The sequence below is a fragment of the Spermophilus citellus genome (genome assembly GCF_964194105.1).
Source record: "Spermophilus citellus genome assembly, chromosome: X".
Classification (NCBI taxonomy): Eukaryota; Metazoa; Chordata; class Mammalia; order Rodentia; family Sciuridae; genus Spermophilus; species Spermophilus citellus.
In genome coordinates this window covers 5,525,943-5,552,801 of record NC_138190.1, presented here as the reverse complement: position 1 = coordinate 5,552,801, position 26,859 = coordinate 5,525,943, and the positions used below count along the sequence as shown (strand labels likewise).

Below are 26,859 nucleotides of genomic sequence, written 5' to 3'. Positions count from 1 at the left end.
TAGAGTATGGGTTGGCCTCCTCTTGATCACATGGCTGACTGAGAGCTGTGGTTTGCTACCACTTTGCCACTTCCTAGCATCACCAGAGAGGAAGAATGTGTGATCAGCATATCAGTAGCCCAGGGGAAATATCCAAATTTAGAATTAGAAGTACAATTTCTAATGAATATATACCACTTTTATACCATCATAAAGTTGAAAAATCATAAATCAAACCATCCTAGGTCAGGGAGGAACAGTTTATATAGGTATAGATAAATATATATCTTGAATATGTATAGTGTGGCACCTTTAGCAAATACATAATTTATGCTCATTTTGCTAATAAGGAATTAATATAATTTATTAGCACAATCATTTTTCTCTTTTCAGGTTGGTAAATCTTGATAATTTTGTATAAATGTGTTAAGGTTTTCTTTTCACTGATGGCTAACACAGTTGACTCCTTCAGACATGAGAAAAGCATGTGGTATGGGATGTTCTCTGGACTGTGAGGAAGACAATTTGATTCTGGTTCCAAATCAGCCACAAACCTTTGACAAATCACCCATTCTCCCTGGGCCTCCACTGTTGCTCTGAAAATTGGGTTAGGAGATCCTTACTACTTAAAGTGTAGTCTGTGAACCATCAGCACCTGGAAGCAAGGAAAGGTAGCAAAATACAACAGTCATTAATATGGTATTATGCAAAAATGTGGATGTGTAACCGATGTGATTCTGCAACTTGTATTTGGGGTAAAAAATGGGAGTTCATAACCCACTTGAATCAAATGTATGGAAGATGATATGTCATGAGCTTTGTAATGTTTTGAACAACCAATAAAAAAAAAAGAAATGCAAAATCAAAGGCCCCATCTGACCTGTTTTAAACAAGACCTCCAGGCAAAATCGGTGAGGCCCTGAGATAGATGGCTCCTGGTTCTTATTTCTTACACGGTGTTTCTCTACACTGGATGAACATTAGAATCATCTGAAGAGCTTTAAAAATTCCAATGCCCAGACAAAGTAAATTAGAATCTCTAGCAGTTCAGGCTGAGCAAGAGCATTGTTTAAATCTCCCCAGGGGATTCCAATATGAAGCCCTGGTTAAGAACCCTAACCTAAATATTCCTCCTTCTCTTAGATGTAGCTCGTTCTCTCTTGTATTTTCTACTGTACCCTGTATGCTGTTTCCAGTCCTCAAGAGTAACAGCAGAACTTGACACCTCCTGTTCTGACAATTCCCTTAGGCACAACTGGCTACAGTGAGATTAAAAAAGGCCGTTGTCAGTCACTGACCCCTAGGGGTTGTACATTCACTTCCATATGGGAGTTTGGTTTAGGAGAAGCCCCACAAATATTTGTCACAAAAGCAGTAAGAATAAAACTACTAGGGCTGGGGTTGTGGCTCAGTGGTAAAACACTTGCCTCACACACATGAAGCACTGGTTTGATCCTCAGCACCACATAAAAATAAATAAATAAAATAAAGATATTGTGTCCATCTACAACTAAAAAAATATTTTAAAAAAAAGAATGAGGAGCTGGGGTTATGGCTCAGTGGTAGAGCACTTTTCCCCTCACATGAGAGGCACTTTTAATCCTCAGCACCACATAAAAATAAAGTAAATATAAAAAATGAAACTACCAACAATGCCAATTTATTAAGCACATCTAGGCTCTGAACATGATAGAACACAAAGAAATCAAATAATCCAGCATCCTTGCTTATTGCTATGCATGCATTCCCTTTCTTAAGCAGCCAGAAGAGAACATAACAGGAGAAGTCCAAAGCAGATCAAAATGGAGGACATTCTCACAGCTACTCTGGTGATCATTGTTGAAGAGGTTTGGGGGAGTAGTTTTGATAGTTGCATTATACTATGCTTCTTTCATATTCCTGAGGTCCTGAATTAATGAACTCCATGATGGATTGTTATTTGCATACCACTTTGTGGTAAGCATAGTAATGACCTCCAAAGATATCCATGGCTAATCCCTGGAACCTGTAAAGATACTACATTAGATGATGTGATGATTAATTTTAGACAATATGATGATCATTTTGACTGGGTTAAGGGATGCCCAGATAGTTGGTGAAATATAATTTCCAGGTGTGTCCATGAGAGTGTTTCCAGGAAGGGCATTTTAATCAGTAGACTGAGTAAAGTAGTTCTGACCCCACAAGCGTGGGTTGGCATCGTTCAATTTAGGACCAAGATAGGGGAAAAAAAAGGTGGAGGAAGGATCAATTCTCTCAAACTCTTATTGAACTGGGATGTCCATCTTTTCCCCTTGGCCTTCATAGTTTCTGGTTCTCAGGCTTTTTAGGACTCAGGCTTGAATGGTACCACCTGCTTTTCTGGTTCTTATCCTTGCAGATTGCATATTGTGGGACTTCTCAGCCTCCATAATTTTGTGAGCCAGTTTCCACTTTACCTATCTATCTATCTATCTATCCATCTATATTTGATTAGTTCTCTTTCTCTGGAGAACACTAATATGGATGACAGTACAGATTTTGCAAGTGTGACTTATTTAAGGACCTTGAAATGGAGGTGATCCTTAATTATCTAGGTAATCTCAATCTAAACCCAAGGGTCCTTATAACAGGAGAGCAGATAACACACCAGGAACTGATCTTCATTCCTTCTTGAAAATCCAAGTTGTAATCTGGTGTCATTTCCTTTCAGTCTAATGAATTCCTGTGGCACAAATCTGAAGTTCATAAGTAATGACTGATAGTTGGGAAATACATAATTTGTCAAGTATTCTAAATTAAAAAATAGTGCTATGCAGAGGCAGGACCCCTGAATTACCACTGCAAAGTTCTAGACAAGTAAACTTTCTAGTTTAGGTGACTACAGACTAGTGCAATTCTACAAACCAGAATCATAGAATTATGAGCTCTTCAAGAACTCTGAGCCAGTCCTTTTGCTTTACAGAGGAAAAAGCGGGGGCCAGATTGTTTTATGTGACTTGTCCAAGGTCACAAAGAAAACAATTACTAGAGGAATGATTAGAACTCGGGTCTCCTGCCAGTTTGCCCCTGTGTATCATTTCTCTCAATTCTGTCCTTAAGGCTTCTGTCCAGCTCTCTAGACAGATTTTCCAGGCATATATTTGTCTAAGAGACAAAGCTAGCACACCAACACCCACACCAGGTTAGTAGTGGGATTCCAGCCTGGAGATGAGACCTGGGGCCTGTATGTCCAGTCTCTGTATAGTGCTATAACATACAGGAAACAGGAGGTAGGAAGAAATGCAGGTGATACATAGGCTGAAAAAATTCATTAATGTTGAAACAGTGATCCTGAAAGAATGAGCTTATAGATTACACAAACACAGAAAAAGTAATTTGTAACAGATATTAGCTAAGAATCTATGTACATAGATTTCTTTTTGTCAAGGTGCATTTTATGTTGTCATATTTGCCTGATGATTCATTATTATGGCAAATATAGGCAAAAAATTTAAAAAAGAAATTGGCTCACATGACAGATTTTCATGAACTATAAGGCCAAAGTAAACTCCTTGCATGAGAGATCAGGAGGTTCAGCATCATTAAATATTTTCATCTCTCAGGCTATGACCCCAAACAAATTGTGACCTGAACATGGTCCACATCCTTCAGAGAGAATGGAGAAAACAAAAGACCTTTCCAATTGTGATAGACTGTGGCCAGACCAGCTTTTGGAGAGTCAGGCTGCAATGACCTTTTCTATTTTGAGAAGTTCAGACAGTCTGTATCAGTCTGGCAGCTTATCATGTACAAATTGTGCTGGAAAGAGGCTTTCTAAGTTCGTTTTTCCCCTGAAGAAGACATCAGCCTTCACAGCAGTTGGTTTAAGGTATTACTATTTCTTCCATTTCAGAGGCAACATCAGAATGAGCAGAATACATTCATTAGACATGATCAAAGACCAGCAGGTGCCAACACATCTAATTTGGCAGCTGTGTGTACCAGGAACTGGAAGGTGCTATTCCCATCAGTAAAATAATGGGTCATTAGTCCCTGACAAGTGAAAACCTATCACTTGGAATATATGAATTGATAATTCTATTTATCACAAGGATATGATGACTCATTATTTTACCACCCAGAAAGAAAGCAGGTTTTTCCTTTCTTGTGGTTTCCATTGAACATGTTTTTGATTGCCAGGTCAGTTAAAGAGAGTCTGGTTCTCTTTTTATCATCTACAGGTGTGTCTCACTTTATGCAATAGGAAGAGTCTAGACAAATTGTGAGTGAAATCAATTTCTGGGTGTGGAGGCATATCTAAAATATGCAATGAGAATGAACAATTTGAATGAACAATAAAGGTCATGGCCAATGATCCTCTATTTTATTGCTAAGTCCTTGTTCTTTTTCACACTGGTCACAATAACATTTCAGAATAGCTTCCATTTCTTGTAGGCTGCCTAAATCTTTTGTAAGGTAGGTGAATTGAAAAACTGAATATGTACATTCAGGAGTTTTTTTTTATCTTATTCAGAAATAAAGACTTTTAGCAAAAGTTTATGACTAGTCAACCAATTTTTTAATTGTGCCAGCTTTTAAATATTATCTTCTATAGTAAATGCTTTGTTATCTGGGCAAGTAAAAGGATGAAATATTGGTAAAGAGTTCCAGTTAAATGTGCATTAAAATTCTGTTTGTGTACACAAAGAACTAGGACTATCTCCAGAGTGCTCAGGGGACTGGAGCAAGTCACATGGGATAACTGAGTCCTCCATCATTGAAATATATTTCCTCAGGCAAAATTGGGTTAAAATGAACTTCAAAGCCCTCTCAGATCTAGAGAAACCAGAGCTTAAATGTCAGAATCAGAGAAGGTAAAATTGTGATTAAAATACAATAAGTCGCCATGAGATGGGGAAAGTCACAAAGGGCAGAATTCAATGATTTGTTTGCAAAGGATTATTGTGTCTCTACTAACACCCAGTGCTATGCCAGAGGATGGGGATTCAATAATGAAAAAGTCACTGCAGTATATTTTGAGAAACTCACAAAATGGCAATGGAAATGTATGTGAAAACTGCATATAACGTGAACGGGTTTCTACTTAAGTGCTAGAAAGCCCAAGGGTCATGCAGGCCTTCACAGGGGTGATGACAGCTGACACGGCCTGTACAGTTTTCTGAGGCAGAATAAAAAAGTCATTACACATGTAGGTAAAGGAATTATGAGACTAAATAGAAAAGCTCCCCAGATTGGTGGTGAGGGACATTATGGAATTTTCAAAAGGAAAATTATGCAGATCAGCTCTGAGGTTCTTTATTACACCTTGCTCTTTGACATTAATATGATGATTTAAAATGATGAAAAATTGAATAGTAAGGACTAGTAACGTGAAAAGCAGTGCTTTACCCCAGTTGCCACCCACCCCCTTCCCTGCCTCTGTCTCACAGGCAATCTCTTGTTTTCAGTTCCTCTGGCATTTCTCACTAGACCTCTACATAATAACTCATAGAAAAATGTCAGAAAGGCTGGGCATGGTGCCACATGTCTGTAATCCCAGCTACTCAAAAGCCTGAGGCAGAAAGATGGCAAGTTTGAGGCCAGCCTGGGAAGCTTAGCAAGATCCTGTCTCAAAATAAAAAATAAAAAGAGCTGGGAGTGTAGCTCAGTGGTAGAGGGCCCTGTGGTTTAATCCCCAGTAAAACACACACACACACACACACACACACACACACACACACACACACGGTCAGAAAGGAGACATTCTGATTAGGAATTCTAACCTCCAGGGCTAGTTAGGCTGGAGGTTGGAAGACTAGAATCTTCTGTTGCCTAATCAACTTGATGTGTTGCATATTGACCCGACTCTGAAAGATGAATGCTTTGTTCAGATACACACTCCTCCACTTGCAGAACCCTATCTTTGATGCCACTTGTGATGACCCATGTGCGACCAACCACTGGATAAGCTGTAGATCCTTTGAGTGGCAGGCTTACTTTCTTTAGAGGATTTTCACTGTTGTGCCCAGATAGAAGTACTACCCAGGCTACTGCTCCAAGTGGAGATGAAATAGTGCAGCTTCAGTTTCTTCCCACTCCAACTGGAACCTCACTTCCTGCTGTGTTCCCTCTTCCCACCTCCTGCCCACTTGAGCCAAAAAGTCACTTCAGGTTTATGAGACAATTTGGCTACCTTCTCCACTGCTACTCTACCCAGAGAGTCTGGGGTGTGGCACCTCTCTTCTCTTTCATTTGTCAATCAGTTTTGCAGGTTCTGCTTTACATCTCCCAGATATTTGGTGAAATAGTTTATTCTCTGAAGAGCCCTCCCACCCCAGTCAGTCCTTCTCTGTTCATCCCTTTTGGCTGAGATGAGTGGGTGGCTGTATTCACTTTCAATTGCTGTTATAACAAAGAGCCACAAATTTACTAGTTTGCAACAATACCCATTTATTAGCTTACAGTTCTATAGGTCAGGAGCTTGGGCAGTATGTGGCTCAATAGATCCTCTACCTAGAGTCTCACAAGACAAAAGTCAAGGTTTAATTTTTTTCTGCAGGCCCTGAGGATGAATCCACTTCCAAGCTCCTTCAGGTTGTTGGCCAAATTCAGTTCTTCAGGTTTCCTTGCTGGCTGTTGGCTTAGAATTCAGCCTTAATTTCAAGAGGCTGCCCACATGCCCCCTCATTCTTTCCCTGTGGCCTCTTTCAGCCACGCTGACTTGAGTCCTCAAAATACTTGGAATTTCTTTATCCTATGCTTTTGCTATATCTCTCTGCCTCCACTGCCCTAAGGAAGTTTTCTGTTCTTAAGAGGTCATGTGATTAGATTGGGACCAGCTGGATCATCCAGACTACTCTTCCTAATTTAAGGTCTGTAACCTTAAGTACATCTACAAGGTCCTTTTTGTCATGTAATATACTCACAGGTTTCAAGCATTAGGGCATAGATATTGGTAGTAGGTGGTTCTACTTACCACAGTGGGCAGGAACCCTGTAGCTCAGACCACAGTCTTCAGTCCTGACATTCTGGAAGGATTTTAGGAATACTATAGCCTCCATGTAGTATAGCCTGGAGAAATTGGGGCAAGTATTGGGGTGTTCAATTAGGAGATGACTTGAAAAAGATCATCAAATAGTGGTGACGTTCATCAGGAACAGGGGAAACTAGAAATAAGAGGACAGACTTGAGAGGCATTTCAAGAATAGATCAGACCCTTTTGACAAAATAGAATATGAAGTTCTAAGAAAGAATTAAAGAGTCTAGGATGATTCCAAGGAAGCAGGTTTGGTTACTAGGTAGATAATGTTGGCACAAAGTGAGATGGAAGGTTGCATCCCTCCAGTCTTCCTTTAATATCATTATCTATTTTTAACTTAAAATCCATCCCCAGTTATTTGTCCACTCTGCCACAATCCTAGTTCACGTTCTTGTTATCCTTTGTCATGATTTCCATCATGAGAGTCCTCACATAATTCAGTTTCTTTGAAATCTTTTCATTTCTAAAATATCAGACAACCTGGTCTTTCTTGCAGGTCTATGAGGCCTCCTAAATATTGTCCATGAAATGGCTAAAACAAAGCAACCTGTCACCTACCTTTTGAGAAAGGATTTCAGAATATATCATGGTGCCCACATTTATACCCCCATAGTTAAATCCATTTTAAGCTCTGAATTTAGCCAACTCTTTGCAATGAAAGGAATTTAGCATACATAACCCATGTTTACTCCATATTAAATACCAATGACAGCAAAGGAGCCAGCAGACAAGGCTAATAGAGCTCTGAGACTAAGACAATAAACCATATTGTCTGATATACCCAGTATACTGAATGAACCACTCTTAGTGTGGCCCTAGCTTTACTAATTTCTACTGATGAACCTGCAGATCACAGAGTCCAGTATGGCCTAAAAGCAAACCTCCCATCACTCATCTAATTCAAAAATGCCCACTGTCTCAAAGCATGCACCTGACTCGACTAGGAAGCTAATAGGAAGGGTTGGAGCATGGGCTTCTTTGATTTTTCTGCACTTTTCCCTTCCATTCCTAGTCCCTTACTTATGCTGCCTCTGGTTACTCTCTCTCTCTCTCTCTTCCCTGCCCTTCCAGAAATTGCCAGTGCCCAGACTTTAAACACATCCAGGTACGTGTCAGATAGTAATCTGTGTACCTTCTGAACTCTGGGGTCCTTTGCCCAGATTTTCCATAAACTTTCTCTCCAAGCTCTCTTCTGTTCTTATTGCTATAACTGGATGATGTATTTCTACCTCTCAACAAGCATCCAGAGGGAAGTATGGAGCAGAGGTAAGCTCCACCCACCACACAGCTTCTTCAGTTCCTTCAGTCAGCCCTCAGCCTCCCTCACATCTTTCAGATGAGTGCCAAGCTAAAGATCTTGGAAAAACACAATTACTTTGCTATTCTTTGGATATTGAGTGTCCCCCAAAGAACCACATATTAAAGGCTTGGTCCCCAGGGTGGTGCTAGTGGGAAATGGTGGGACCATTAGGAGGTAAGGCTTAGTGGAGGTTTTTAAGTCATTAGAAGTGTGCCCTTGAAGGGGGGATCATGAAACACTGGTCTCGTTCTCATCCTCTTTTGCTTCTAGACATGAGGTGAGCAGTTTGGGCTACAACATACTCCCTGCCATGGCCATCCAGCATGTCAACCAGAGAACCAAAGCAATGGCTACACCTTATTTTGGACTGGAACTTCCAAAACTGTGAGCCAAAATAAACTTTTTCTCTTTATAAGTTAACTACCTCAGTTATTCTGTTATATTGCCAGAAAGCTAACACATTTTTATCCTACAGACATGAAGTATTCTTCCCTCTGGATGTAGGAATTGCCACATTTTCTCGGTATTGAAGCATCAGCTGAAACAAAAAATAAGAAACATCTTATTTAATGTCATGTTGCACTAGATTAAGGACTGAAGCAGGCTGTCAGCATTTGTCTGAGCATATTAGCGAAATCAAACAACCTTAACAATATAGTGATAGAGATTTCATGCTTCAAGAAAACTTTGGTCAACTGAGAAAGTGAAAAATAAGATTCTAAATTTAATAGACTAGGTCTTCAAACAAGAAAAAATTCATGTCCAAGTACAAATCTGGAAGGGTCAAAACAGTTTGGGGCTCAATCAGAAGAGCAGCATAGTGATGCTACCATGAACTCCCATATGAAAACCATTTGTCACACTCTGGTAGTATTACATATTAGTTAATATTCCCAATGGCATGCACAAAATCAGGAAAATATCAAGTGCTACACAAATAGCTCCAGAAATGGATGGATGGATAGATGGATGGACAGATGGAATGTAAGCCTAAGTTCAACACCCTGGATCGCTTAGTGAATCAAATTAAAAGTTTTTCATAGCTCCTTAAAAAGTAGTAACTAGAAGTTATAATATAAACCTACAGTATATTCTTTGGAGTTTGTGATAAATATTTATTCAACTCAGTATTAAAATGGATGCAGTTCTCTTTCTATAATATGATTCAACTCTTCTCAGCTAATCCTTTCATATTCTTTACAAAAATTATTAAATATTTTTTGTAAAGTTTTGCTTAAGATTATTTATTGTTGTTTTAAATCATGAAGGTAGACACATGGTTTTCAAAGAGGTGAAATAATCCCTCTGGCTATGTTATAAATTGAAATATGAATTGAATGATCTCTACCTGGCTATTGAAATAAAAATAGCTACAACCAGAGTACAGATAAAACAGGTAACAAACACCCTTGCATATTTTGTTTCCATCAGGTTTATTTCTGCCCAGACATCCACCTTTCCTAGTGCAGGACCATCTCTATTTATACCTCATGATCAACATACTGTCTATAGTGAGTGCTAATTCATTTCTCAAGGAAAGAACCCTTTCTAAGAATAATAGAGAGAGTGTTTCAAATGCAATTTGATTGATCTTTATCCTCAAATAGTGGTTTCTAACCTAAAGATAAAGATTTCTTCCTTTTTCTATTGAGTGACAACTAAATTCTCCTTTGCAACATTTGGTGATATATCTATTGATCTACTGAACCATTAAGAGGCACAGAAACTTTCATTTAGCCATCTTTGAACTTTAGGTGAGATAATGGAATAAAACACGGGCTCCTCCTCATAGCTTACTCATTCCCTCAAAGTGTAACAGGGATTCACTTGATGCTTTGACTATATCCCTTTTGGCTTTGAAACTTACATGTTTTTTTTTCTTTTTTACAACCTTCTTCTCCCTAACCTTCTCCATGATCTTCTTTTCCCTAACCTTCTCCTCCCTGATCTTCTTTCCCCCCATCTCTCCTCCTTAATCTCATTTTCTGTGAATCACCTCTTTAAAAAACCCCTGTTCCTTCCAATGGGCAGAATCACAGCCTTTGGGACAGGAGTCCCCTATATTTCTCCTTTGCTAGCAAAGCAATAAACTGTCTTTTTACTTTTTCTCAAAATTGTATTCTCATTATTGGATTGGCATTGGGTCAAGGACCAAGCTTTCAGCAACAAAAGGGTGATATCCCCACCGCCTACCATGCTTAGGATTAATTCAATCAATAAATCTTTAAAGCCTGCTACCTTATTGAAGTACTCTTATATGCCCAGGAAATGCATGATTGCTCCTCTAAAAAAGCTCATGACCTAAAATAAAGAACAGACAAGTAAGTGAATACTTACTTTCATTCAAAAAAATTAGTTAGACAAATATTTATCAAGGCCCAAGTGTGAATATGACAAAGTGGCCACAGTATGCCCCTGAGAATAATGGCTTTTCTCAGACCTCTTTGAAAGCCATATGTCTACCTTCATGATTTAAAACAACAATAAATAATCTTAAGCAAAACTTTACAATTCTTTTCCTTAACCAGTCAGAACTTCACACCTAGAATCCCTCTGGTTTCAGTTACCTATTGCTATGTAACAAACTACTCCAAAACTTAATGACTTAAATAAAAAAAAATTTCATGATTCTGTGAGTTGATTCAGCTTTATGATTCTTCCGATCCATTTGCATTTACTGAAGTCACCTTCCTAGCTGTAGTCAGCTAGCATCTGGGCTGGATAAGAAGGTTCAAGAAGGCTTTACTCACATCTGGTGCTTCATTGCTTCTTCACATGGTCTCTGCATGTGGTTCTTGGGCTTTAGAATGTCATATTCTCTGCCATCTATTAGTCAAAGCAAGTCACAAGCCCAATCCAAACATCAGGGAAGAAAAAATAGACTTTACCCTTTGATGAGTGGAACAACATGGAACATAGGAATTGATGGTGATCATCTTTGAAGGCTATCAACCTCACTTCCTAATGTGAAATAAATTCCCCTCTCTGCCTAAGGTTGTCAAATTACACCACTAATAATTTCAAAACTCTGTGATATATTACATGACAGAGGTAAAAGTTTATTACCATGTTGTCAGAAAGGAGGAAATCATCAATATTACTTTTGGAAGGATATAACTGGCAATATTTCACAAAGGTATTAATCCTTCATGGTAACCCTCAAACCCTTGTGCTTTAACACCTAAGGAACTGCTTCATACAGTGCACATTTCCTAAATAATAAACTATGATTGACTAAGAAGTCTGTATTAGTTAGGGCAGGTTAACTAATGCAGCAAACAACTCCCAAATCTTAGTGGTCTCACACATTAAAGGTTTACTTCTCATACATATTACAGTTCAATGCAGCCCATCAGGTAGGCTCTGCTCTACACAGTCATTCAAGGATACAGGCCCCTACCATCTATGTGGCCTACTCCACTAGATGCTCTACATTAGGTCATACATTAGGATGTTTTAGTCAGCTTTTTCTCTACTATGACTAAAAGACCTGACCAGAACAACTGTAGAGGATGAAAAGTTGAACAAATTTCTGATTTTTCCCTTGATAATATTTTTATTTTTATTTTCAAAATATATTTCCTTTCCCATGGAATGATTTTTGTGTGTATACACAATCTGCTTGTTACAAAATCAAGTCTAGGCCAGGACCTAAAGAATGAATGCCAGAAGATGAAGGACAAGAATACAGAAAACTTTTGCAAATGCACAATTTTCCATAGATCTCTCCATTCCCACCCCACTGAAGATACTCCTCAACATTACATTCAGGATAGCTCTGACCCATCTTGTAATAATAGTTCTGAAGAGAGATTGTTCCTCAGTTCTACACTGACAAACTACATAACTTCTGAAATCCTGGGTAGTTTGGAAGAGGATGTTATTTGAGCAGAAAACTTAAGTCCTAGAAGAGGCTAACCAGAATATTTCTCCACTATTCTGATATTTCACATATATGAGTCTGGAATCTCCATATCTATAATATATTTGTGATTAGTTCATAGAGAAAACACTATATTTTACAAGGACATGGAAATAAGAATACTGAGTATAGCATTAGCTATGCTGCAGTAACAAAAATCTCTTCTCTTACTTCTTACTTATATGAAGTTCAATGCAAGTTGGCCAGAGTTCATCTCCAACTGGTGACTCAGGAATCCAAGTTTCTTCTATCTATTGATGCTGGCATCTTAATAGATTAATTATCAGGTTATCATGGTTGGTAAGGAGAAGAATGGAAGAGGCACACCAGTTCTTGACTTCTATGCCCCATAAGTAATACATTTCCACACATAATTAATTCACTAGAAGTGGTCAGATGGCCTACAATTAACTGCAAAGGAAATTGGGAAATATAGGGGATCATAGAGTAAGTTTAATGAATATGAACAATCTTTGCCTTATAAGCAAAATAAGATTATTCACAAAAGCTAAATAAGCAACATTCATATATCATGGATGAAATTAAGAAGTCAGAAGGATGTGCATGTAAGTGGGTAATGAAAGAGTTTGGGATATATCCAAAATTATGAACACAGTGCTGCTCTGGAAAAATCATTGGCCGACCTAGAGATTAACAGGCATGGAGGCTAGCAGTGCATCCATCTTTCTTTCTCCTGGGAAAGAAGAGATTCTTTTGTTTTGTTTCTTTGTTTGTTTTGGTATTGGAGATTGAACTCAGGAGCACTTAACTACCTAGCCACACACCAGCCCGTTTTTGTATTTTATTTAGAAACAGGGTCCCACTGAGTTGCTTAGTGCCTCACTAAATTGCTGCAGCTGGCTTTGAGCTCACAATCCTCCTGCCTCAGCCTCCTGAGCCACTGGGATTATAGGTATGTGCTACTGTGCCTAGCTCAAGAAGGGATTCTTAAACTGATACTTCTATCACTGTTGCAAGGTGTTACAAGACTCTGATTTTAACCAAAGTATAATTTATACATGCTGCAAAAAAGGAAGAGAACTGGAAATAAAAGTGTAAAATGACTGAGATAAACCTTTTTTTTTTTTTTACAAAATTATGACTTGCTATCTTAATGATGTTATTAGATAAAAGGGGGAGGAAGCCTGCCCTTTTGCAATTCCAATGAGAAAACTAATATCATTAGCTGATATCACCAATTCACATTATTTTTGCCTCAGGTGAAACAAAAGTGACTAGGTCATAATGGTCAAGCTTGAATGTGGGCATGCCTCCATTTGTCCAGCCCTCCATATTAAAATGGGCACTCCCAGCTTCAACATTTGAAAAGTAGGGGGAAATATCACCAATAGAGGATTTTTTAAAAACCCACTGTGGTTAATATGTGATTATTATTTGATACCATTATGAAGATAATAAAAGAAACTAGAAAAACGATTTTGGGGTATGCCTGTCTCTTGATATCCTGAAATGTCCATCCCAAAACTTTCAAAAGTCAATGAAATAATTAGTACCATCAAGAAGAGGAAGTCATCCCTGATCTTTGCAAGACCCAGAATTACACCAGTATTGTCTCAGAGAGGCAGGTCTAGAAAGTGATTGTAAATTGGGGCTGCAGTTATAGCTTGGTGGCAAAGTGCTTGCCTAGCACGTGTGAGGCACTGGGTTCAATCCTTAGCACCACATAAAAAAATTAACAGATACAATATAGGCATACTATCCATCTACAACTATACAAACAAATAATTTTTTTAAAAAAGGAAGTGATTGTAAATTATCCCATTTTGTTACATTCTTCCCCATAACAGGCTTTTTGATGATGATCTAACTATACACTGAAAATGCATATAACAGAAGCAAAATACGTTGATGATTATCTAGGAGAGAGGCAGGCACTGAATCTGATAAATACAAGTACTGTACTCTTATTCCTTCAAGCTGTGTGATTTATCAGAGTAATCCTGACCAGGGTATAGACTCATCCACCAGTCTCAATTCTAATTTTCTGCTATCCATCCAAGTCTTCTCATTTCTACGCAACCTACCCAATGTCTGGAGATCAGAACAGAAAGTTTTAGGGTGGCTGACACAATACTATAGCCCTGCACAAAGTTAGTGCTTGTATTTGTATTCTGGGTTATTCCTCAGTCTTTTAGGTGTTTGACTAGTTTGAGTCAGTTTCTAAGAACTCCACATGAGAACCAAAAATCCAGGAAATGATCAAAGAACTAAACATACTCTGTGATTTTTATAAAACTGGCTGTCCGTTCTAGTAAACTCCAAACCTGGCAACAGCACTGTAGTGCCTACACTATTATCCTACTATGTCATGTCAGTTCTTGCAGCTCTCTAACTGCACCAGGAAATATTTCTGCCCTGGATGTCCCCATACTCCCTCACAGGCATGTGGAAATTATTTCTATTTCTAAAGAAAAAAAAAATGGCCCTTCTTTAGAAAAAATGTAACATAATGGAATAGTTTGCTCTCACTTTCTAGACCTAACTGTCACACATCTTTCTTGAAGTTTGTGATTTAACAGGATGGATAATAAAAAGAGCTCAATTCTTGAAATGACAAGGTAGCAATTGTATTACCTTGTGCTTGCTAAATTTAACCAGCTACAAACATGATTGAAATAGTGTTATCTTGAATTTGCCCCTTAGTGACACAGAAAAAGCTTTATGACACTGCTAGTAATGAGTGATGCACATTGGGTTTCCAGGATGAAGACACCACAGAAAACTATTATTATTGGTATTCATATCAAATCCAAGATTAGAAGGTCAGATTGATGAACTATAACTTCTGTGTTGCTCCCCTGCATGTAGGGCACAATGAGAATGCATTTAGATTCCTCTACACTCCGAAGAATAAGGATTTTGTTCATTTTTGTTTGCCTGCCAGTGAAAATAATAGCAATTTCAGCTCTGTTTCATCATACCACATGACTTGGAATTTATGCCTTTTACTTGGCTGGCTTACGATGGCCATTTATAGACCCATAATTTTATGTGCCACCTTCTCATAAAATTCACTCCCAATTTGTAAACCTAAGGCCAATGATGCACAAACCAGGTGTTTGGAGACACATTAGACAGAGTAGTCTCAGAAAAATGAGAACACACAAGTCTAGGTTAATAACATGGTTCCTTGCATTTCCTTGGTCCCTGGATTTCCAGTTTAGGAAGGCCAACCCATGCACAAAGGACCCTGGCATGCCACTTGGAAAAAGGCAACTGGCGTGGGAGCTCATCTCTGGAATTCATGTAGTTCTACAAGAGGGTCTACATAGAGTCAAAGCCACCATGAGGACAGGCAGGCCTGGCTGCAGCTGTGCTTTTCTCTAAAGCATAGTTAGTATTTTCTCCTTCCTCCTCCCTTCCATCATCTTTTAAGTCCTCTGAGAACATCAGCTACTTGTTTATTTTCCTGTGTGTCAACTGGATTCAATAGGAAGCAGGCATTAAGATAGGTTATGAATGCAACAGGTTGATTGGAGAATAACACCTGAGAAAGAAAAGGGAGGAAGCAGGATTTGGCACGGGAAGCTTCCAGACTGTAACAGTGATCTGGTCATTTTTCCATCAACCCATGTTCTGGAAGTGCCAGAACAAAGATTTCCCTTAGAGGAGTCTTATTTGGGGCACAAATAACCAGGGCCTTTTTAGCATTGCCTCATTTGGTCCTTGGCCAGGAATTGCCCTAAGGAGATTATGACTCTGGCTCTAAAGCTGAGGCAATTTATTGGCATCAAGTTTTCTCTTTAATCTTGAAGGTGGACCCAAGCAATACTCTATGCACCACAACCAGACACCTTCCATTGGGAAATAGCCCATCCCCAACTCCAAGTGACCCAAGCAGAACAGACTAAAAGCCTTTTGCTTTCCTAGACTCCCCCCTACAGTGTTGTGTACATGCTCCAAGTAGAATCAGAATCTGTTTTGAACATTACACATGGGCTGACCAGGTCTGTCTCTTTCTCTGCAATGATGAACTCTAAGTACCACATAAGTTTGGAGCTTCTTGGGGATGTCTTATCACCACATGGATAACACTGTCTGAGAGTCAGGCAGAGGCAAGCAGAGTCCGAGATGGAGCAAGAGCCAGGGAGATGAGATATGTTGATGGTGGATAAGAAAGCTTTATGGTCTACTTCAAATCCTCTTGGCCTCTTCCCTTAGTCCACCCACTGCTGCTGAGATCACTTCCATGCTGGCTTTGATGGGCCTTCTGCAGGTGCAACCTGGCAGTGTTCTTCACCTTAGACTTCTCTGAGACTGCAATGAATTCACTTTCTACCCTAAGGCTACCCTCTTGTGAGACGCCTGTGGAACTTGTTCAGCATTCAAATGTGCAACCTGTAAATGTGGGGGGCATCAACACACACGAGGCCACATTTGATAAGTGGGGCACAGTACTGATAATTAAATGCTTCCCCCTTATGTCTCCTAGAGGGTCCATCCTGAAATGTATTCTACAAGGCTCCCCTGAAGAGACCATAGCATTAAGCTCTGGTTTCTCACAGTGTCAGCTAGCTCATTTGCATCTTTCTCAGCTTTCCTGCATCCCCTTTCAATGCTGCTCCCCAATAAACTACCTACACACAAGCTGTTACTTCGGTCTCCTTTATGAAGGAACTCGGTCTTTAACAGATGGCACCATTGGAATACCTGGATCCTACTACTCCTGAAACAACTTCCTAGTTCCTTAAGCCAGTAAAAGTATAAAATCTCTCTTTTTCTTTTTTTAAAAATTGTGTGTACGTGTTTAAGCTAGTTTGAGTTGGATCTTTGTAATTTGCAACCAAAAAATAACTTACCAACACACCCCATTTTCCTCTTTGATCACCATCACCACCATCATCACAGACACCACTATGTCCATCTCTCACCATCTCTTTGTCCTCCCAGTCAGCTCCAGTAAGATGAAGTGTCCTCACTGACTCCTCCCCATCCACGTCCTCCCACATATATGGGGATGCCAATCTTTGGCAAATGCCAAATCTCCTAAGAGATACCAAATCTCTAAATCTATTGGTGTCTTTGAATGTAAAGGGTGTCTCTTGTAGACAGCACATTGAGTCTGAAGTGCCTCTGGGGGCCTTCAGCTGCATGCAAACTAGAAGTTACTGGAGCCAGTCTGATTCTGGAGATAGACCCAAGTCAGGGATTGGAGAGAGATGGTTAAAACCAAGAGCCTGGATAAGGTCACTGAAAGAGCTTGTATAGATGAGCCTGCCACAACTAGGACTCTGTGGGCCTGATATTTAAGGCTGCAAGGAGGATATTGATTATTCTTACTCTTCCCAAAGTTATAGACATGTTGCAAAGGCTAGAAGAAACCTCAGTAGAGAAATAGCGGGTGCCGCAGAAGTGAAGAAGGATCCAGAAGGCAGACAGACCCTCTCTGAGTGCCCTCCTCCTCACACACAGACTCCATCTGTGTGGGCATTGGCAAGGATTTGACTCTGGAGGTACAAGTGAGCCATTATAGCATCTTTGGCCATGTCTCTGAATATCAAGCTCTCCTCCAAGATATTTTCCTTGTCAGTGCCAATCAGATCCCTAAACCTGATTATATACTGAAGCAGAAACACAGTTTGGGAAGTCCAAAACCAATTTCTGCCCTCTTTCCTAAACTTCTGCTCCTGGTGATTGTTGATCTCTTCCATGGCAGAGTGGCAGGCCAGAATTTTAGTGAGTCCTGAATTTGTGCATAATTATTGATGGTATAAAGGTCCCCAGGCTTTTTGATCAAAAAGAAGGAGTTCAAGAGATGACATTCCACAAGCCTGATCTAATCTACTTAGAGAGGACTGGGAAGTTCATATCCAAAGGAGGATGAGGTCAGAGAAATAAAATGGGAAGTGGCATCTCATTTTTTAGAACACATTTTGATGATGTTTCTAAGCAAGGGAAGAATACTTTCTGGCAGACAGCAGTCGCTACTGTGATAGCAGACAGTTTTCTGGGGTTTGACTATGAAGGCATTTTGTCTTACCCAGTGCATCCACATTGCAAATGCCAGATGGTTGGCTCATGCGGCATGCAGTTCATGACATTTAAAACTTTGGATGTTGGAGTGTGCTGCTCTTTTATTCTTTCCAAACACACTGCTTCTAATATTTGTCTTTGAGGATTATATAGTAAAAGACAAGATAAATTCGTTGGTCATCATTCCCAAAACACTAGTTTGCCAGAACTAAACTATATATCACAAGAATAAATAAGATCTGATCTCCAGTGCCTGAATTTTTGCAGGATTATGTACTCCAATAAGATGATTGGGGGTTTACAAGGAAAGAAGCTAAACTTCAAAACACAAAAGGCAAAAACATCTCTTTCAGCATCCTTATCCCATGTACCTTTTGGCCTGTCTATTAATTTGCAAAGGGAAATTGCAGTGCCCATTTTTCTAAACCTTGACATATTATCTATAGAAACCCAGGGACTGGCTTAACAAAAGGGAATCAGATGGTTCTCACTGCTTTCGACATTATGCTTTCACAAATGAAACATTCAGTTTGTGAATCCAAAAAGGACTAATTGAGTATTTGTCATATGGTCAAGCCAGGGTCTGGCAATCTATAGCCTGTGGGCCAAATCCAGCCCACAGCCTGTGTCTGTGTAGCTGGAAGACATTTCAGGAACAGACTGGCACTGTGAGCTGGGATACCAGCCAGGGCACCATCCTCCACTCCTATTTCTGCCTCTGCTTCCAGAACCTGCCTCCCAGGTCAGTAGCTACTACTCCGGAGCTATTCTGGCCAACATCTACACATTGAGGCCTCTGCTGTTAACAACTGCTAAGTACAGAGCAGTCTAGGAGCCTTCTGGCCAGCTACAAAGTCAAATGGCCCAGCTCTCCAGGAGTACAGAAGGGTATACCAGGACCTGGGTGTCAAAAGGTAAAGAGAAAACTGATCAAGGTAGCAAGCCTCCCCCAATCCCACTCACCACCTGCCTCCCTGTCACCCTTAGAGCCAGGATCCAACATTAGGGTCAGCCACTCTTCCTCCTGAGAAAGTCTGCAACAAATGGTAACTGGGCACAAAGTCCACCACCCAGGACCAGCCACCCTGGCAGGGTGTGGCAGGATTTGTCTCCCTTATTATATCAGCACCTACATGATATTCTCAGTTTTGCCTCTTGGTCTACAAAGTATATAATGTTTATTATCTAGCCCTGTATAGAAAACTTTGGGACACCCTGGTATAAATTCCCACTTTCTCCAAATAGAATAATCATTAAGGTACACAAGGGGGATAGAGAAGGTAGAAATCTTGAGAATCTATGTTAGGAAATCAGAGATTCTTAAGTTGCATTGAAGAGAGAGATGCAAATTATAGATTTATATACCTGAATCCACACATTTCTGAAAGTTGCATTAATCTTTTACCCTTTGTGCTATCTGCTTGCTAGGCTTAGTTATATGGGGTATTTGAATGCCACCTACTGGGCACAAATGGCCTCCACATATTGGAAATGATGGTTCACACTGCAGAACATGGAGGTGCCACTTGGCAACTGGCTGCATAGCCTACACTGGGTGGTACTGTGTGTCATAGCTGGTTGAAGGGCTAGATTCATGGGGAGAGGTGTTCTCTGCTTCAGTAAAATTTTTCATTCAGGGCAGAGCAGTGTTTCTCAATCTCTTTGTTTTAAAGCTGTCCCGGGCATTGTGGAGTGTTTCTCAGCATCCCTGGCCTCTATCCATGTAGCAAGTTAAGTAGCATCTCCCTCAAAGATATGCCCAAGTCCTAACCTGCAGCATCTGTGAATGTGACCTTATTTGGAAATACCATTTGTCTTTGCAGATGTAATCAAGTTAAGGATCTCAGAATGAGCTCACCCTAGTTCAGGGCAGGCCTTAAATCCAATGACAGGTGTCCTTATAAGAGAAAGGAAAGGGAGATTTGAGATGAAAGAGAGAGAAGAATGCCATATAAAGTCTGAGGCAGAGACTGGAGTGATGTAGGCACAAGCCATGAAATACCAACCATAGCAGCAGCTACCAGAATCTAGGAGAGAACAATGGAAAGGACTCTCCCTTGGAGAGCCTCTAGAGGGATCAACCCTGCTGGCACCTCCATTTCAGAGTTCTGACCTCGAGAACTGTGAGAGGATAAATTTCTGTTCGTTTAGGCCACCAAGTTTGTGGCATTTTGATGTATACACCAATGTCAGGAAACTAATACAACACTCTAGATACCAGTAGCATCCTCCCCCAGGTTGTGATAATCAAAAATGTCTACAGATATTGCCAAATGTCCCATGAGGAGAAAAATCACCCCTCATCAAGAAGCCCTGTGTTGGCATTTTGGCCTCTAATATAAAAGGAAGGAACGCTCAAGTATTTGAAGGCTAGCTAGCGATCAGACCAACTGAATAGCAGGGTAGTGCCATCAACAGGCAAAGCAGATGGGAAATACAACTGAACTACAGGAGCTGAAATGCAGAAAAAAATAGTAACTGACATTTTTATTAATTAGGCCTTTTCTCTGAGACACCAATGGACATAAACAAGAACCCTTTTTAATCCATTTTGATCACTAAACATTAATAGAATCCTAATCTTCACTTCTTTGCATGGTGGAGGTAAAGTTCAGTATCCTGAAATAGAAAGGAGCATAGGACTACCACACACAGAGTCCTTCTCATGCATCACAAGCATGTGTCTAGGAGAAAAATGCAATAGTTAATAAAGGAGTCATTTTGGCTTCCTGACTCTTGGCCTTTTTTACTCCCAGTTAAAGCAAGATGCTAACTTCAGCTCTAATTCTGGGGGAAAATAACTTTAGTCATTTCCAAAAAGAGTGTAATAATACCATTGTTGATTAGAAGTGTGGGTTTGAGAATTGAGCTGCTTGGCTTCTGGGTAGAATTCTGCCATGCCTGAGCCATGGGAGTGTCCACAAGCCACAAAACCTCTCCAAGCCTCATGTCCTCATCTGTAAAATGTGGGGAGCCATAGTGCACGCGGCTCAGAGTGAGTATTCAAAAGTGCAATGAAAATAAAAAGTGCTCAACCTAGAGTTTGGCATAGTGAAGTGTTCAGGAAACATTCGCTTTTATTATCCAGAATGAAGCACATTCATGAATTAGCCAAGTGATTTGGCAAGCACAAAAGTTATTGGTGCTTTAAAGGCACTCCCCAAGAAACAGAGGAGTAAAACCATAGGATTTCAAGTGCCCTAGAACACAGCATGTTCAGGAGAAGTTTTAATTATCTGGATGAAGGATTATCCACACACACACACACAAAAAAATGTGCAGGTAATCAAAGGCAGCAGTTAATCTAGAATAACTGAACCATAATCTGCAGGCGCCATCAACAACCAATTTCCTGGGGCAATAGCCCACCATGTAGCCTACCTATCTATGTGTGAGGCGAGGGCTTATGCCCTGAGAAGCCTCCAGCCAATAATGAAAGTGGACCTCAGATAGTAGCCTTGATTTGGAACCCTGATTTGGTTTCAGTTAATCCACAAAGTTGATTCCTGAAATCAACTGAAAAAGGAGAGTCAAACATTACAATTATGCTGGATCTCCAAAAAGCAATTTGAAAATAGATAACTTTTAAAACTTAAACATGTATTAGTTTCACATTGCTGTCACAACAAATTACCACAAACTTGGTGGCTTAAAGCAACATAAATTTACTCTTTTACATTTGTAGGGGGAAGAAGTCTGAATGGACCTTACAGACTGATATAAAGGCATTGGTACAGCTGCATTCTTTCTGTGGGATTTAGGGGATAATCTGTTCTTTGCCTTTTCCAACTTTTAGAAGTTGCCCCCATTTTCTCTCATGGCTCTGCATTACTTAGATCTGCTTCTGTGGTTATATCCCCTTCTCTGACTCTGACCCTTCTACTTTCCTCTTATAAGAACTCTTATGATCATATTGGGCCCACCTGAATAATCCAGGAAAATCTTTAATCATATCTACAAAGTCCCTTTAGCCATGTAGGACAACATATTCACTAGGGCCAGTTTTTGTGTCTACCATAGTGCAGAAATTCTAATAAAACATATATTTAACCCAAGATGATCATAATCATGTTGTACTATGACAGAAGGATCCTCATTTAAGTTTTGACATTGTGATTTAAATTTTTCTTCTACAAGAATGTACCAAAGGGAACTAGGTGCATACAGAAGTCTGGATGATATGTGATTGGAGTCACAGTCAAGGCCTTCTAAGAAAATACATGGAAGTCCAGAATAAAGGAGTTAAGTCACTTCTGATAAACCAAGGAAGACTTGGCAGAGTAAGGAGATTTTTAGGGTTAGGTTGTGAAAGAACAGAGACAGTCTGGTTGTCTGAAGAGGTCATGGGAGTCTTAGGCATATGGCACTACACTGACCGATGACTGAAAGATGTCCCTTATCCCATTTTGGAGTCTGAAATGCATGTTCTATATTGCCTGACAATTCCTCCAGCTGCCCACAGCTGGATAATATCTCTTTCATTGATTGCCTCCCCTTCCCTGCTCCCCTTCTTTCCTATTCCCTCAGGCCATTTCCTGGCATCACATTCCAGATAAATAATTTGCATTTGGCTCTTCAACTCAAGGTCTGCCATCTGGGGAGCCCAGCTGGCTTGGGCCTCTATATAGGAGCATGAAGACACCTTACCAGCACTTGTCATTATGGAGTGCTTGGGAGTGAGGGGAGAATGAGTGTGCTTCAGAAGATACTCACTTGCAGATAGAAACCAGTGACAACCAATCAAGGTAGGGGAGGAAAAGGAGGTTGAAGACCTGAAATTTCTAAAGAGAATCAAGACATAAAAATATATCCCTAGGACTGGGGATGTGGCTCAAGCGGTAGCGCGCTCGTCTGGCGTGCGTGCGGCCCGGGTTCGATCCTCAGCACCACATACCAACAAAGATGTTGTGTCCGCCGAGAACTAAAAAAAAAAATAAATATTAAAAATTCTCTCTCACTCTCTCTCCTCTCTCACTCTCTCTTTAAAAAAAAATATATATATATCCCTAGCCCAAGATATTCTTATCTTAGAAGGGCAAAGACTAGACTGTTCTTCCCCCTTCTCCACATTTCATTTAATCCTAACTATTAGCTTTTATCCTTTTATGTTTCCTCTCGTAATTTATTTAAGTTTAATCCTGATTCATAGACACAAACACTATTTGGGTCACACAAATATAAAATGTGCTAGGTTGTCAAGCTTTGGAACAATGAAAAAGGAAAATGATCTATTCCCTGTATGTAGTATGCTGATAAATGTTCCAGTGAGGAAAAGGGGGTCTGGTTTGTAGTATCTGGCAATATCTGTGGTGTAACCATTCCCATCATGGCTGCCTTTAAACTAGGAATATGACATTGAATGGCTCATGAAACTACTGCAAATTTAACCATTAGCTCTTGTGAGCTGGTACAAGCTGACTTCTTCATAAAATTGCAGCCTTATACAAATTTATAATGGTAATAACTGCTTAGTCTGATTAGACTATTTGCTTTATCAAACTGATCCCAAAATGGAAAATGACTCATTACCACAGAGTTTTATTTCTTACTCACATGATAGTACTGGGCAGGTAAACAAACCACTAGCATGTCCTCCTCCACAGTCCTTCAGAGGCTCAGGCTGACAGCGGAGCTGCCATCTCCAACACAGGGTTTCCATGGTCACCCTGGGCCATCTTCATTCTAATCCAGCAGAGAGAAAGAAAGTGGAAGATCACACGTGGGGTTTATGAACCTCCTCTCTACTCAAATTCTATTGGCTGAACTAGTACATGACCACACTTACTGCAAGGGAAGTTGGGAAATGTAGTCTAGCTCTGAGCCTAGAAGAGAGGGAGAACATGGATTTGGTGAGCATCAGCTTTCCCTGCCACAATCATATTTGTGAGCATTTATGCTATGTATGTCAGTTCATGCTCAACAAGTATGTATGCATAGATGAATTAACAAATTTTATAAATGAGAAAACTAAATTTTAGGTCAAGTAATTTGCTGAAGATTACACAGGTAGGAAGCAGCAGAGCTTAGACTCAAAATCACGTCCATTCTATGCCAAAGGCAAAGCTCTTCAACAGGTAAGTTTCACCTGGCTTTGCCTACATAAAGATGATTGTCAGAATAATATGAACCTGGCTGTTTCTTAAAAGCAAGAGATATGGCTGGGGTTGTGGCTTAGTGGTAGAGCACTTGCCTGGCATATCCCAGCTAAAGTAATTCTGCTTTGGCAACACATGGTCCCCAATCTGGCTTTTTCAGACCGTTAGTTCCAAGTGGGTGAAGCTGAGTTTTAGCAAATAAAAATCTGTCAACCCTGATTGTGAAAATTGATGGATATTAGTGACTAGAGAATGATTTAACTTGTAGTTGCTTCCCTCCAAAACACAAAAGACTCAAGGTGGCTGGGAACAAACCAAAGTGAAATGGCATTTTTTATCTCAAGCATAGGAGAGGTGATGGGATCGAGCCAGGCAGTTGGAATGAAGGAGAAAAGAAGGAGAAATAAGACATCTTGACCTTTTGGCCCAGGACAACTAAAGGGAACATAAATGAAATGTTTGCACTATCTTAGTTCTTTGGGGCCTTAATTATGGATTCTTCTGGGTCCAAGATGAGGCTGCCATGAACTTTCATGGCCATCGCAGGGTACAAGAGCTGATTTCCACCAAGGCAGCTCTGCATCAGTAGCTGCAAAGCGGGGTCTAAGTGGTTTGTTAATGACATGAAATATTCAAAAGTACATAATATTCTTCCTTTGGGGGGGGGAGGTACCAGGGATTGAACTCAGGGGCACTCCACCACTGAGCCACATTCCTAGCCCTATTTTGTATTTTATTAGAGACAGGGTCTCACTGAGTTGCTCAGTGCCTCGCTAAATTGCTGAGGCTGGCTTTGAACTCGCAATCCTCCTGCCTCCACCTCCCAAGCCGCTGAGATTACAGGTGTGAGCCACTGAGCCCAGCCATATTCTTCCTTTTTATAAAACACAAATTAGTATTTTTATTCCTCCAATATCATTCTCTAACATTTTGCTTTAGACTCCTTGAATCCTAAAGAAAGGAGCTATCAATGTAGCAAAATTCCACCTCCATCCTCTTAGGGTTCTGGCTGTGCCTGAGAATTAAATTTACATAAGATATATTCAGAGGAGAAAAGCATACAAATTTATCTAATACAAGTTTTATGAGACACGTGAGCCCTCATAAAGAATGAAGAACCCTCATAAAGAAAAGCAGTTAAGAGTCAATCTCTTATATACTGAATTGGACAAAGAATAGTGATTTGTGAAAAGCAACTAAATTATGTAGGGAGGCTTGAAAGATTAGAGTTACTATAACAAGGTCTGCACAGTGCTCTCTCAGTTTCAAGTTCACATCATTGATGATAATAAGGTTATTGCATTTCATATAAGAAGGACATTTTTCACATGGGAATTTTACCCCCTGCTTTTTTAAAAAAATTTCTCTTAGTTGTAGAGGGACAAAATACCTTTTATTTATTTATTTATTTATTTATTTATTTATTTATTTATTTCTATGTGGTACTGAGAATTGAACCTAGTGCCTCACATGTGCCAGGCAACTGCTCTACCACTAAGCCACAACCCCAGCCACACCTCCTTCTTTTAAGAAACAGAATGAAGATCAAACTGATCTTTCTGCACCCCTGGACTTGCTGGGATTGGGGGCATTTTCTTTGCTTGTGTGTTTACGTATGTGGTGGGGGGACTGGGGATGGATCCCAGGGTCTTGCACATTTCTAGGGCAAGTGCTCTAACACTGAGCCACATCCCCAGGCTGCACCTGATGTTTCCTAAGTGACTTTAATTAAAAATAGCCAGTATTCCAGAGCAGTATATTTTGAGGTGGGCTTAAGTCTTTCAATCACATTGCAAATATTATCCTTGGATTTTCCTATGAACCTGGAGTCTCCCTTTGGAAGTGTGTGCACTGAATTGCAGCCATCTTCACTATGGTAGCTGAAAATAATTTTTAAAAAACTTCTCTAAAATTATGATGCTCTATCTACAGCTACATTTTTATTCCCTTTCAGACCTTATTATTAGATGCACCTTTTGGATCTTTTTCTACTAAAGCAACAGAATCAGTTAAAGTTCTTATATTTGAAAGAGAGAATCTATTAACCAAATCCAGAAATACTGAAATTTAATCTCATTTCTATTCTCTGTCAACATTGAACACCAAAAGAACTTTCCAGCCAGTGGGGCATTTCTGTCCTTTGATGTGACATGTTCAGTGAAGTCACTGGAGTGGATTTCCTGAGCAGTTAGTCTCTGCGGCATTTAGAGCCTGCCACACTTCTTTGCAGGTTCAGTTTGATCAAAGATATGCCAGGGCACGGACGGTCTTCAGACTCCACTTTCATATTCACTTTGTGGAAGTTCAAGGTCTCTAAACTAAGCAGCCCCTCTCAGGCCATGCAGCAGCAAGCCGATTGCCATTTTCTTTTGACACCTAGTGTTTTATGTGACATTTTACACAATGGCAGATGGGCTTTTGGGGGGCGGGGAAATGCTCTACATCTCCAGAAAACTCTGCCGGGATGACTTTCCTAATTTACTCTAAAAGGTCACTGCTAAAGAGTAGGCTTTCAGCATTTATCTATTCTTCAAAATATGCATTGATTGTCCTCAATATTCAAGAAACT

The 26,859-nt window shown here is 39.9% G+C and overlaps 1 long non-coding RNA gene across 2 annotated transcripts in view; it reads right to left on the bottom strand.

The window, feature by feature from the left end:
- Window positions 1-26,859, bottom strand: part of LOC308639950 — a 176,188-nt gene that overhangs the window by 147,754 nt on the left and 1,575 nt on the right. The window contains exons 2-5 of one of the 2 annotated variants that reach the window (XR_014020134.1): window positions 23,981-24,017; window positions 23,749-23,877; window positions 10,518-10,580; window positions 8,704-8,817 (exon numbers count right to left, since the gene is read on the bottom strand). This is a non-coding gene — a long non-coding RNA (uncharacterized lncRNA). The remainder of the gene's footprint in view (window positions 1-8,703; window positions 8,818-10,517; window positions 10,581-23,748; window positions 23,878-23,980; window positions 24,018-26,859) is intronic. The other variant, XR_014020135.1, reaches the window with a different exon arrangement.